Genomic DNA, 12361 nt, shown 5'->3' with positions numbered 1-12361 from the left:
TTTGTCTTGCGCAAACAAGCTACTGTATTGTATGAGAATGATCCTTAATAATAATCAGGTATTTATGTGTCTGTGTTGGGAAAACTGGTTGGACGCCACACACGTGATCACCCGTGGATGATGTCATGAGGCATATTGTGTGGCAGGAATCAAAAGCCGTTATTGCACCGTCATTGTACAACTGTGTAACCAGTGCAAAAACTGCATTATTCAAGTTTTGTATATGTATTAAAAAATATTCTCTAGCCACCATCAAATCCTCAAAAGGATCAATGTTTAAAATTGTTTCCCTTTATATTTCCTTTTTTGGAGGGTTGTGTGTGATGTCATCACTGAATGGTGTGATGCTAACTATACAATAGGATATTGACCATATGCGACATATGGGTCAGCACATCATCCATCCATCCATCCATCCATCCATCCATCCATCCATTTTCTTCACCGCTAATCCTCACGAGGGTCGCGGGGAGTGCTGAGTCAACGGGCAGGAGGCGGGGTACACCGTCAACTGGTTCCCAGCCAATCGCAGGGCACATGGAGACAGACAACAGTCACAATCACACCTACGGGCAATTTAGAGTGTCCAATTAATGTTGCATGTTTTTGGAATGTGGGAGGAAACCGGAGTGCCCGGACAAAACCGACGCAGGCACGGGGAGAACATGCAAACTCCACACAGGCGGGGTCCGGGATTGAACCCGGGACCTCAGAACTGTCAGCACATCCTAAGCAATGCAATTGAATATTGATGATACTGGCTCTTTAAGTTTGCCAACCAGATGCAAACATACCATTTAGCACAAAAGCGGTGAGTAGTTTTACCCTTTTTTTTTGTACGCTACCAGCTCTGATAATGGATTACTTGGATTTTACTCAATTTATCCACGATAAATCGATGAATTAAACATTTACATCAAGTTGTGAGCACATTAATAAAATATATTTACCATGATTTCGTTCTCATTTATTGATTTATTTCCGTGCATGGGAGCTCGAAACTAGATTGTGAGAAGCGAATTGATGACTGAAAAAAAAAAAGATATTAATTTCCACTACCATAGCGCAGATTACAAAATGCATTGCTTTGCAGCCATCTTGGTACTAAGTGCGTTGAGGAGCTCCATTTAGACAAAAGTTGTACTTTGCCGCCTTCTTGTGGCATCTAAAATCAATTACTTTTCAAGTGGTGTGGGAGTAGGGAGTTCAACCTTATCGATTGTGTCTCAAATCTTTTTACCCATGCCAAGCCCCCACCAAAAAAAAATCTTTCGGCTTGTCCTGTAATTTTCCTTTGTCTAAACTTCTATGTGGGCTGCACGGTGGATCAGCTGGTAAAGCATTGGCCTCACAGTTCTGAGGTCCCGGGTTCAATCCCAGACCCGCCCGTGTGGACTTTGCATGTCCTACCCGTGCCTGCGTGGGTTTCCGCCGGGCACTCCGGTTTCCTCCCACATCCCCAAAACACGCAAGATTAATTGGACACTCTAAATTGCCCAAAGGTGTGATTGTGAGCGTGGCTGTTTGTCTCCATGTGCCCTGTGATTGGCTGGCAACCAGTTTAGGGTGTACCCCGCCTCCTGCCAGTTGACAGCTGGGATAGGCTTCAGCACTCCCCGCGACTCTCGAGAGGATAAGCGGCTAAGAAAATGGACGGATCCAAGAGCTTTCTGTGTTTTGAGAGCAGAATGATTGCCCCGCTGTCCCCCCGAGGTGCAGTACCACACTGGTCCAATGGGTGGTAGTAAAACACAATGCAAGTGCCACCACTTTAATAGACAATCCCTCCCTCCCTCCCTCCCCAGCACTCGAGTCCCCCTTCACCCACCTTGTGGGGGCCCCGAGCTTTATTCCATCCGCCGTACTGCAGCTGATCTAATAACGTGTAGGTTTTGTTGTCACCTGAAGGTACTTTGTTGTCACGCCCTAAATGGATGTACCTGTTTGGAGAGTTCAAACAATTTTACACCTCAGCACACCACCGCATTACGTGCGTGTACGTGCGTGTGAGTGTTTTCTAAATTGATTATGTCGGCGGGTGCGTGGAGCCTCTTGATCCGCGAGCCCCCTCCAGGTCGCCCTTCGCCGTTAGCGCGTCGTAAATTAGCGAGTCGCTTTGCATCTCGGCCTTAAACGCGAACCCTGAACCTCGTGCTGGGTTTTTGATGGTTTCAATCTTCAAGAATCTCCCCGCCAAGGCCGACGTCCTTCACCCCCTCATCTCTGGGGTCCGCAGACGTCGGACTTCCCATAAACGAGACGGGGAGACGATCTCGCTAACGACGTTCCCGGTTGATGTTAATTGAGTTCGCGATACTGTTCTTGGATGCGTGTGTCACTGCTGCTTTGTTCTGACTTTGTCTGCTTCTTGTTTCTCCTCTTTCAGTGAATTTTCCCCGCTGCGGGATCAATAAAGTTTTCAAATTCTCCAAATGATGCTTTATTTAGAATAATAATAATTGATGCAAGTGGCATTGAACTCAACACACTTCACAACAAGCAGCAGTTTGGCAGATACGTTAACTTATTTCATGAAAATGTTTTCAGAAAAGAGGCTCGGAACTATTTATTGCCACTTCAAGTTGAAGTTAGCCGCCAAAGTAAACATCAAACAAAAAGTACAAGGCGCCCTCTATCTACGACTGAGATCCATTCCTACAGTGGCGACTTTTATTCCACCATTAAAGTCAGAATTTACATCAAAATACTTATAGTAGTATCACAGAACCTTGTTTTGTGATCATTATATCCGAGATAGGAATGGAACACTTCACATGCGCTAAAATACGGGCTTTGTCTTTAATATTTGTCACCACGGTCGACCGAGTGAAGCCTCGGTGGTGTTGGTGTCTCTCTTTTCTCCAATCTTTTTATGATCATGAGCTTCGTTTCCATGGTAATGGATCTTCTTTTGGCTTCTTCTTTGGGGCAATAATATCTAAAAAGGAGGCTGAAAAATGTGAAGATACTCCCGGCGCACAAACATGGACAAGGGTTAGCCAGACAAAATGGCGGGCGGGGGACGGGCGTTGTAAAGTCGAAACGTCTTAGGTTGAGACCGTCTTAACAAGAGGAATCTCTGTATTACAAATTGACCATTTAAAACATACATCCATTATCCAAGCCGCTCATCCTCACAAGGGTCACGGGAAAGCTGGAGCCTATCTTAGCTCGCTTCGGGCGAAATGCGGACTATACCCTGAACTGGTCGACACCATCACCACCATCATCATCATCAGTGGGAATCAATCCCACATTGCCTACACCAAAGTCAGGCGTGTGTACCACTACACCATCAGTTTTATACATTTAAAACAATAACATACAATTTTGGTCTGGTTTTCAATGTCGCACAGTAGGTTGTTGCACCGAAAGAATTATTGTGTGTCCGATTAAGCTGATTTGGGGCAGTTCTGTAGGGCAGATGTCCCCAAGTTCCCATCATGGATTGGTGTCACCGAAAGACATACTTTGACGGACCGTCAAAGCCGCCGAGACGGACACGTAGCTCGCTGACGAGGCGGCGGCGGCGGCCCCCTCTACGCTTAACCGTTGTGTATGTGTGGGGAAGTTTCTTGTGTCCAGAAGAGCGCAACTGAATCGAGAAACGAACAAAGCAGTTCATAAAACGATTCCATTCACTCGAAATTATTAGTCAGTTCAAACGAGTTGTGTGTGAACGTCAGAAAACGACTTGAGCATCCTCTACCGCTCTGCCCCCCCCCACCCCCTCCAAAAATACTCGTTAGTTGAGCCACAAATGCGCAGTGACTCACTTGAATCTGGTGCGCTCTTAATACTTTCGATGCGCATCAGCGTTTGCAGACCCCAGACTGTATATTGCACACCTACTTGGGTGTCGCTTTGAGATGCTCGTCACCAACTTACGTGTTTTTCACAATACGAGCTGTCGTTCGGACAATTTTTTTGCTTTGACTTGCGAGTAAAAATGTAAGCTATGAGGGCGATTCTGTGGCAGTGATCGCAATTCAACTCGCTTCACAGCACACTGAACAATTCGTTATTGCCTGACCCAGTTGAAGTTTGATGCCAAAACTAACATAAAACAGAATTACATATTGTGTATTAAAAACAACCACAGTCAGCTTAAGAGAGCTAGCAAACAAAGCAAAATGCCATAGATGTGCTTGCAAAGTGTCAGTGCCGCTGTTTTACGACCCTTTAAGCAACAGAAAAGGGGAATCAAAGTATTGACATAGAATAATACTCACAGGGGCAGCACGGTGTAGCAGCTGCTAAAGTGTTGGCCTCACATTTCTGAGGATCCGGGTTCGATCCCTGTCCCGTTTGTGTGGAGTTTGCATGTACTCCCCATGCCTGTGTGGGTTTTCTCCGGGTACTCCGGTGTTTCCCCACATACAACATTAATTGGACACCCTAAATTGCCCAAAGGTGTGATTCTGAGTGCGCCTGTTTGTCTCGATGTGCCCTGCGATTGGCTAGCAACCAGTTCAAGGTGTGCCCCGCCTGCTGCCCGTTGACAGGTCGGATAGGCTCCAGCACTCCCCGCGACCCTCGTGAGGATAAGCGGCTAAGAAAATGGATGGACGAATGAAGAACCTTCTTCACGTACAGCCGTATGTCCGTAGGTGGCCATTGCACACAGAGCAGAAGGAGCAGCACAATCCCTACTGAATTGAGGGAAAAAATGTGTAAAAAACAGGTTAGAAGAAAAATAGTAGAAAACGTGTACTATGAAAAATAAAGACTCAAGTAAGGTGCAGACACCTGAAAAATGTATACGTGGTTATTTCCCACCACTGTCAGTACCTGACCCCAACCCCCCGGATTGACTTCGTGTGGAAGCCTGACATTCACGCCCACGTGATTCCTGGCAAACAGGTTGCTGGATGAGATGCAGCCGTCGCCTCCGGGGGGACGCTCAGTCGATCCGTTGGACCACCAAGATGTTGCCCAACATATTTCCCCCCCAACCACCCCCCACCCCCTCCTCCCCCCCTTCGGCTTCCTTTTCTCTTCTATCGCCAGTAAACTCGGCGGAACACATTTTGATCCCGCACAACTCCTGGGTGCCCACTCATCACTCTGCGCTGCGTTTGAAGATTACGCCGCTCAGAGACATCCTCGCTAGGCACCCGGGCGGCTTAGAGGGCCGCAATCCGTAATCCCTTACCCTTCACGGGGAATTCTCCACGCGCTGAAATACGGCGGCCTCTCACGGTTCGCGGGAAGTATCGGCGCCCCCGGCCGAGATAGATGGACGACGCGTCGCGATGAATGCGGGGGGAAAGTGGAGGCCGTTAAATTTGAAAGTAACTTCCACACGGCTCAGCAATCCTGTTGGCGAGCGGGCGCCGATGTGAGGGGGCCTCGCTTACACGCCGACAGTGTTTAGGATGGCGGCGCTGAAAAGAGGATGTGCTCTTGTCCTCAAAAACACCAAAAACTGTCAAACATTCAGAGCACGTTTTAATATTGTTTAGAAGCAAAAACAAGTCTCCTTGACCTAAGTCACACTCTAGAAACGCACGCTAGCTAAACGTAGAGCAGCGCCCCCAGAATTCAATGATACATTTTGTTTTCTTTTGGAAGGTTTTTGGTCCTGTCATGAGTGGGAGAGTTGCATGCCGTTGTATTGAATTTCTGTATACTGTTGCTGTTTGCTCGGACGGTGACAAGATGGTATGAAGAGGTGGTTTACGTTAGCTAAGTCCCCATTGGAGGCCGACGTAACAACAGAACCCAAATGCAGTACTCCAGACCACAGTAATTGTTGGTAATAGCTTTTAGTGTCCGATGTGACAGTTCTAGAGAACTATAAGCGATCCAGATTGATAACAAGAGATAGGGTGAGAAGCTCGGTCGTCCGGGAGGGGCTTAATGTCGAGCCACTACTACTCCGCTTTGAGAGGAGCCAGATGAGGTGGCTGGGGCATCTGATTCGGATGCCTCCGTGGTGAAGTGTTCCGGGTGCGTTCCACCGGAAAGAGACCCCGAGGATGACCCAGGACACGCCGGAGAGACTATGTCTCTCGGCTGGTTTGGGAACGCCTCGGGATCTCTCCGGAAGAGCTGGAAGAAGTGGCTGGGGAAAGGGAAATGTCTGGGTATCCCTGCTGAAGCTAGTTCCCCGCGACCCGACCCGGAAAAGCGGTAGATAATGGATGGATGGATTGAGAACAGGTGGAGACCAAGAGTTTCTGTAGACTTGGGAAAGGTTCCGGGGCTTTGACATGTACAGTAATGTTCCGGAATACACAGGTAGCACAAACTGCAAACTCACGTTGTGACGTCATTGCGTTAGCCTCAGCGACAGGTAGACAGAAAGCAGTGAGGGCGTAGGCAGAACTCGGAGTCGGGGACAAAAAGCTGAGGTTATTAGCGGGAAAACGACGAGGCAGGAAGGGCACAGTCGAGAACAGGAGATCAATCCGCAGAGTGCTGGCTGGAGAGTCTTTCATGAGAGCGAGAGAACAATCTGGCAAAGAGCGAGGCAATGAGCAGAAGAGGCTTAAATAGTTAAATAGATGATTCATTTGTGACAAAGGTATCAAAGGCGCAGGCTGCCGCTGCGTTTTAACAATGATTGGGTGCAAAAACAAGTCACCTTTCACAAAAATTCAACCTTCGAAGCACGACATTGTTCAGGAACAATGTAGCTTGACATAGTAGCATAATATTGTAGCCCACATAATCAAGTAAAATTGTAGTGAAATATTGTAGAGACGCTGTTTAATAGTGTGTCGTGTATGGAGCGCGACACAATGGCATACAATGATAGCATAACAATGTAGCATACCATCGTAACATAGTATCATCGTGTAACATTCGACTGGACCTGTGTAGCGTAGCTTTGTAATGTATAATTATCGTTTTTGTTGTAGTATAACATTGTTGTGTAACATAGCATGTCATTGTAGCACAAGATCATACAATATAATCTTAGTGTTACATCGTAGCATAACATCGTAAAGTAAAATTGAAATGTGACATCACTGTGACATTGTACGGTGACATCAGAGCATATTATAACGTTACGTTACATCGTAGCATGCTGCCGTCGTATTTAGCATAGCATTGTAGCATAGCGTTGTTGTGTACCAGCGTAGCGTAACATTGGAGTGTCGTGAACTGGTGTAAACTATTAATAGGCAGTTGTATACAATTATATGCAGAGTCGTCAGATATTACTTGCAAATTCATTCACCACTTATCCTCAGTAGGGTTGCAGTCATGCTGGAAGCTTTCCTAGCGATCTTCGGGCAAGAGGCGGGCGACACGCTGAACTGGTCACCACCCAGTCACAGTACGTGCAAATTTTCCCCGTTAATGTCATGACTCGAACCTTAACAAAAATAATTCATTGTATAACAAGCGCAAATGAAAGACGCCGTTGCCTTTGATGAATAACGTGCACGGGACTGAAGGTGAGCAGAGCTGACAGAGATGAACGACGAGCGGCTCGCTGACAACTGAGAGAAGGATGATGCCATGATTTTTGTGTTTTTTTGTTGTTTTTTTTTTGTGTTGGTGTAAAAAATGCATGGACGGGCGACCTTGAGACCGACGCCAGCGTGATGACACGCTCTGCCCGCCACGCCACCGCGCATGCCAAACAGCCAGGGACAAGCTCGGATACCGCCGGATGGAGGGCCAAATCCTTACTGGTCAAGGACACTCGTGTGGCAGGAGATCAACACGTAAAGCTCACGCATGGACTCCCTAAGATGGACTAGCACTGTCCTTGGAAAGCACAAGATTCTTTGAAAACTTTCAAGTCGGGAAACAGTCCCCGTTATAGCTTGACATTGTGATCTAACATTTTAGCGTGTCAGTAACGTTCTCGTCATAGGGTACCATCGTATTGTACCATAATTGAATTGTTTTGTCGTGGAACAACACATTGTAGTATGACGTAATAGTGTGACGTAGCAAGACATGGTGGTATGTACCATGATATTGTAGCATAACATTAACGTGTAACATTGTAGCATACCTTTGTAGCACAACATCATAGCATAACATAATTGAGTACCATGCTAGCATAACATTGTGGTGTTAAATTAACAATCTAAAGTAACGTAATGTTGTACCGTTAACGTTGTGGTTTAATGTTGGAGTGTACATTCCACATTGTTGTGGAACGTAATACTGCAGCGTAACAATGTAGCATCACAGTTTAGCATAACGTAGTGGAACATCGTAGCGTGACATTGTAGCATAATGCATTATGTAGGATAACACAGCGCTACATAACTTGCTAACATTGTAGAATGACAACATAGTGCAGTATCATAGCATGACGTGTAGCACGGCCTTGTATCATTATCATATATAGGGTGACGTCATCGAGCAGGACTCCTCCATTAGTAGATGATCCTCTCAACCCCAAACCCCCCGCCTGCCGGCCACTATTTCACATTATTGTTTTCTGGAAGACAAGACCTTTTACCTTTCACCTTTTAAATTATAGCTCAAATCCACCATAATCCTCATATATTAGCCGTATTCACTACAGTCGATCGTTACTTACCGATACGTACGCAACATGACGACTGCTTGTCAAGTTATAAAAATCTAATTAATATACATGTTTGTTTTTTTAAAATGGAGAGCTTAATGTGTGTTGAGCCAATACAACAGGGGTCTGTTTTACTTATGATCATATTCACGCGCGCACACACTTTACAGAGATGGCTGTGCTGCGTCAGCTGAGAGGGGGATTAGCGTTAGCTTAGCGTCGACAGTACACAAATAGCCAGCGGGCGGACAAGTCGACAGCGTGCGTATCAAAACGCTTCACAACGCCACATTTGAAATGTCAGCGCAAAAAAAAAATTATTTACACTGTTTTTTAAGCCTTACGGTGCTATGCTAATACTGTTAGCGACTCAGCATTAGCTCCGGCTCCCGTCATTCATTCCCCTCAAAAGGAAGTTATTTTGTACAACAATTACTTTGAAGCTCGTTATGCAATGGTAAAGTCTTGAACTTTTTTTTTTTTTTTGCCTACGCTGAAACTAATTTCAGCAATTTTAACGAAATAGGTGCACATGTCCATCATGCAAAGACACATCAAAAAGTTTCAAGGACCCATGCTAGAAGTTGAACAGGAAGTCAGCCATTTTGCTTTTAAGTATCGAGTTGCACATCCACTGATCTAAAAAAAAAAAAAAAGTGGATGGCTCATTGGCCACCAAAACTGAAGTCGTCATCCGCCATCTTGATACTCTCAAAACAAGCATGGCGACCTGTGCGTTGATCACTAATTTCGTGGCTGTGAGAAAACATTGCACAGGTAAGTTAGAAAGATGAACTTTGACATTGTTAAAATTTGTTTGTAAAGGTTTTTTGGTTTTTTTTCCTGATGAGCTTAATTCACTTGAACAATGTTTTGTTTACGGTTGTTGTTGTTCACTGTTCACTCTCTGGTTCACCTTCATAGGCCGACGGTTTTTCGCGAAAAAGCGATGCAAATATTTTCCCAAACTTCATCAGTGGAGAAGCAAGAAAAGTCATTTTCTGTGAAAGTTTTGATGAATATCATAATACAGAACTCTGCAAATCGAATTTGATTTTCAAATGCGAGGAAACAAGTTTAAATTTGAAATAAGACATGGCAGAGAATACAAATGAACAATGCGTTTAGCCCACCCCCTTCTTGCTAGTCACGGCATTATATGACTTTTCTTTGTACATAGACTTTTTTGGGTTACCTAGTCGAATTAAAAATCCTTCATGTTACCAAAACTGAAAAAATGTCAAGCTCACACGACCAGTTTTAATTCTACATGCCAAACTTTGAGAAAAAACACCGCCATAATTCAACCTGTAAACCAGGTGTGTCAAACTCATTTTTGTCACGGGCCAAATTGTAGTTACGATTTCCCACAGAGGGCTGGCATGGTGAAACAATAGAAATCCTGAATCGCCTCACCGTATTTACACATAAAATTTAAGAACTAATTTTGGAATCAGAAATCAGGTGTAATGGGTTTTCTCAACTAATGTTCATGTCCGGTAACACAAAAATGCTTTGAATATCTCAACATTTTCATTTATGATATGTGACGATTCGAAATAATGCAGCCCTATGGGGGCACAAACCAGTGCAATCTGTAGGCCGGTCCCAAGCCCGGATAAATGCAGAGGGTTGCGTCAGGAAGGGCATCCGGCGTAAAAACTGTGCCAAACAAATATGAGCGTTCATCTAAAGAATCCCATACCGGATCGGTCGTGGCCCGGGTTAACAACGCCCGCCCCCGGCACTGCTAACCTGCAGGGCGTCGGTGGAAATTCAGCTACTGTGGGTCGAAGACAAAGAAGAGGAGGAAACCGGATCCAGCGTCAGAAGAAAAAGAGGAATGCACAGAGCCTACAACTGAGTGTAGGGACTTTGAATGTTGGGACTATGACAGGAAAAGCACAGGAGTTGGTTGACATGATGATTAGGAGAAAGGTTGATATTCTGTGCATCCAAGAGAGCAGGTGGAAAGGTAGTAAGGCTAGAAGTTTGGGAGCAGGGTTTAAATTATTCTACCACGGAGTAGATGGGAAGAGAAATGGAGTAGGGGTTATTTTAAAGGAAGAGCTGGCTAAGAATGTCTTGGAGGTGAAAAGAGTATCAGAGCGAGTGATGAGACTAAAATTTGAAATTGAGGGTGTTATGTATAATGTGGTTAGCGGCTATGCACCACAGGTAGGATGTGACCTAGAGTTGAAAGAGAAATTCTGGAAGGAACTAGATGAAGTAGTTCTGAGCATCCCAGACAGCGAGAGAGTTGTGATTGGTGCAGATTGTAATGGACATATTGGTAAAGGAAACAGGGGCGATGAAGAAGTGATGGATAAGTACGGCATCCAGGAAAGGAACTTTGAAGGGCAGATGGTGGTGGACTTTGCAAAAAGGATGGAGATGGCTGTAGTGAACACTTATTTCCAGAAGAGGGAGGAACATATAGTGACCTACAAGAGCGGAGGTAGAACCACGCAGGTAGATTATATTTTGTGCAGACGATGTAATCTGAAGGAGGTTACTGACTATAAAGTAGTGGTAGGGGAGAGTGTAGCTCGACAGCATAGGATGGTAGTATGTAGGATGATTCTGGTGGTGGGTAGGAAGATTAAGAAGACAAAGGTAGAGCAGAGAACCATGTGGTGGAAGCTGAAAAAGGAAGAATGTTGTGCAGCCTTCCGGAAAGAGGTGAGACAGGCTCTCGATGGACAACCGAAGCTCCCGGAAGACTGGACGACGACAGCCAAGGTGATCAGAGAGACAGGCAGGAGAGTACTTGGTGTGTCATCTGGTAGGAAAGGGGAGAAGGAGACTTGGTGGTGGAACCCCAAAATACAGGGAGTCATACAAGGAAAGAGATTAGCGAAGAAGAAGTGGGATACTGAGAGGACTGAGGAGAGGCGAAAGGAGTACATCGAGATGCGACGTAGGGCAAAGGTAGAGGTGGCAAAGGCTAAACAAGAGGCATATGAAGACATGTACACCAGGTTGGACACGAAAGAAGGAGAAAAGGATCTCTACAGGTTGGCCAGACAGAGGGATAGAGATGGGAAGGATGTGCAGCAGGTCAGGGTGATTAAGGATAGAGATGGAAATGTGTTGACTGGTGCCGGTAGTGTACTAAATAGATGGAAAGAATACTTTGAGAAGTTGATGAATGAAGAAAATGAGAGAGAAGGAAGAGTTGAAGAGGCAAGAGTGAAGGACCAGGAAGTGGAAATGATTACTAAGGGGGAAGTCAGAAAGGCACTACAAAGGATGAAAACTGGAAAGGCAGTTGGTCCTGATGACATACCGGTAGAGGTATGGAAGCAATTTGGAGAGATGGCTGTGGAGTTTTTGACCAACTTATTCAACAGAATACTAGCGGGCGAAAAGATGCCTGAAGAATGGAGGAAAAGTGTTCTAGTTCCCATTTTTAAGAACAAAGGGGATGTTCAGAGCTGTGGGAACTATAGAGGAATAAAGTTGATGAGCCACACAATGAAGTTATGGGAAAGAGTAGTGGAGGCTAGACTCAGGACAGAAGTAAGTATCTGCGAGCAACAGTATGGTTTCATGCCTAGAAAGAGTACCACAGATGCATTATTTGCCTTGAGGATGCTCGTGGAAAAGTACAGAGAAGGTCAGAAGGAGCTACATTGCGTCTTTGTGGATCTAGAGAAAGCCTATGACAGAGTACCAAGAGAGGAACTGTGGTACTGCATGCGTAAGTCTGGTGTGGCAGAGAAGTATGTTAAAATAGTACAGGACATGTATGATGGCAGCAGAACAATGGTGAGGTGTGCCTTAGGTGTGACAGAGGAATTTAAGGTGGAGGTGGGACTGCATCAGGGATCAGCTCTGAGCCCCTTCCTGTTTGCA

Source organism: Syngnathoides biaculeatus, chromosome 5 (assembly GCF_019802595.1).
Source record: "Syngnathoides biaculeatus isolate LvHL_M chromosome 5, ASM1980259v1, whole genome shotgun sequence".
Taxonomy (NCBI): domain Eukaryota; kingdom Metazoa; phylum Chordata; class Actinopteri; order Syngnathiformes; family Syngnathidae; genus Syngnathoides; species Syngnathoides biaculeatus.
This window is presented reverse-complemented; position numbering follows the sequence as displayed.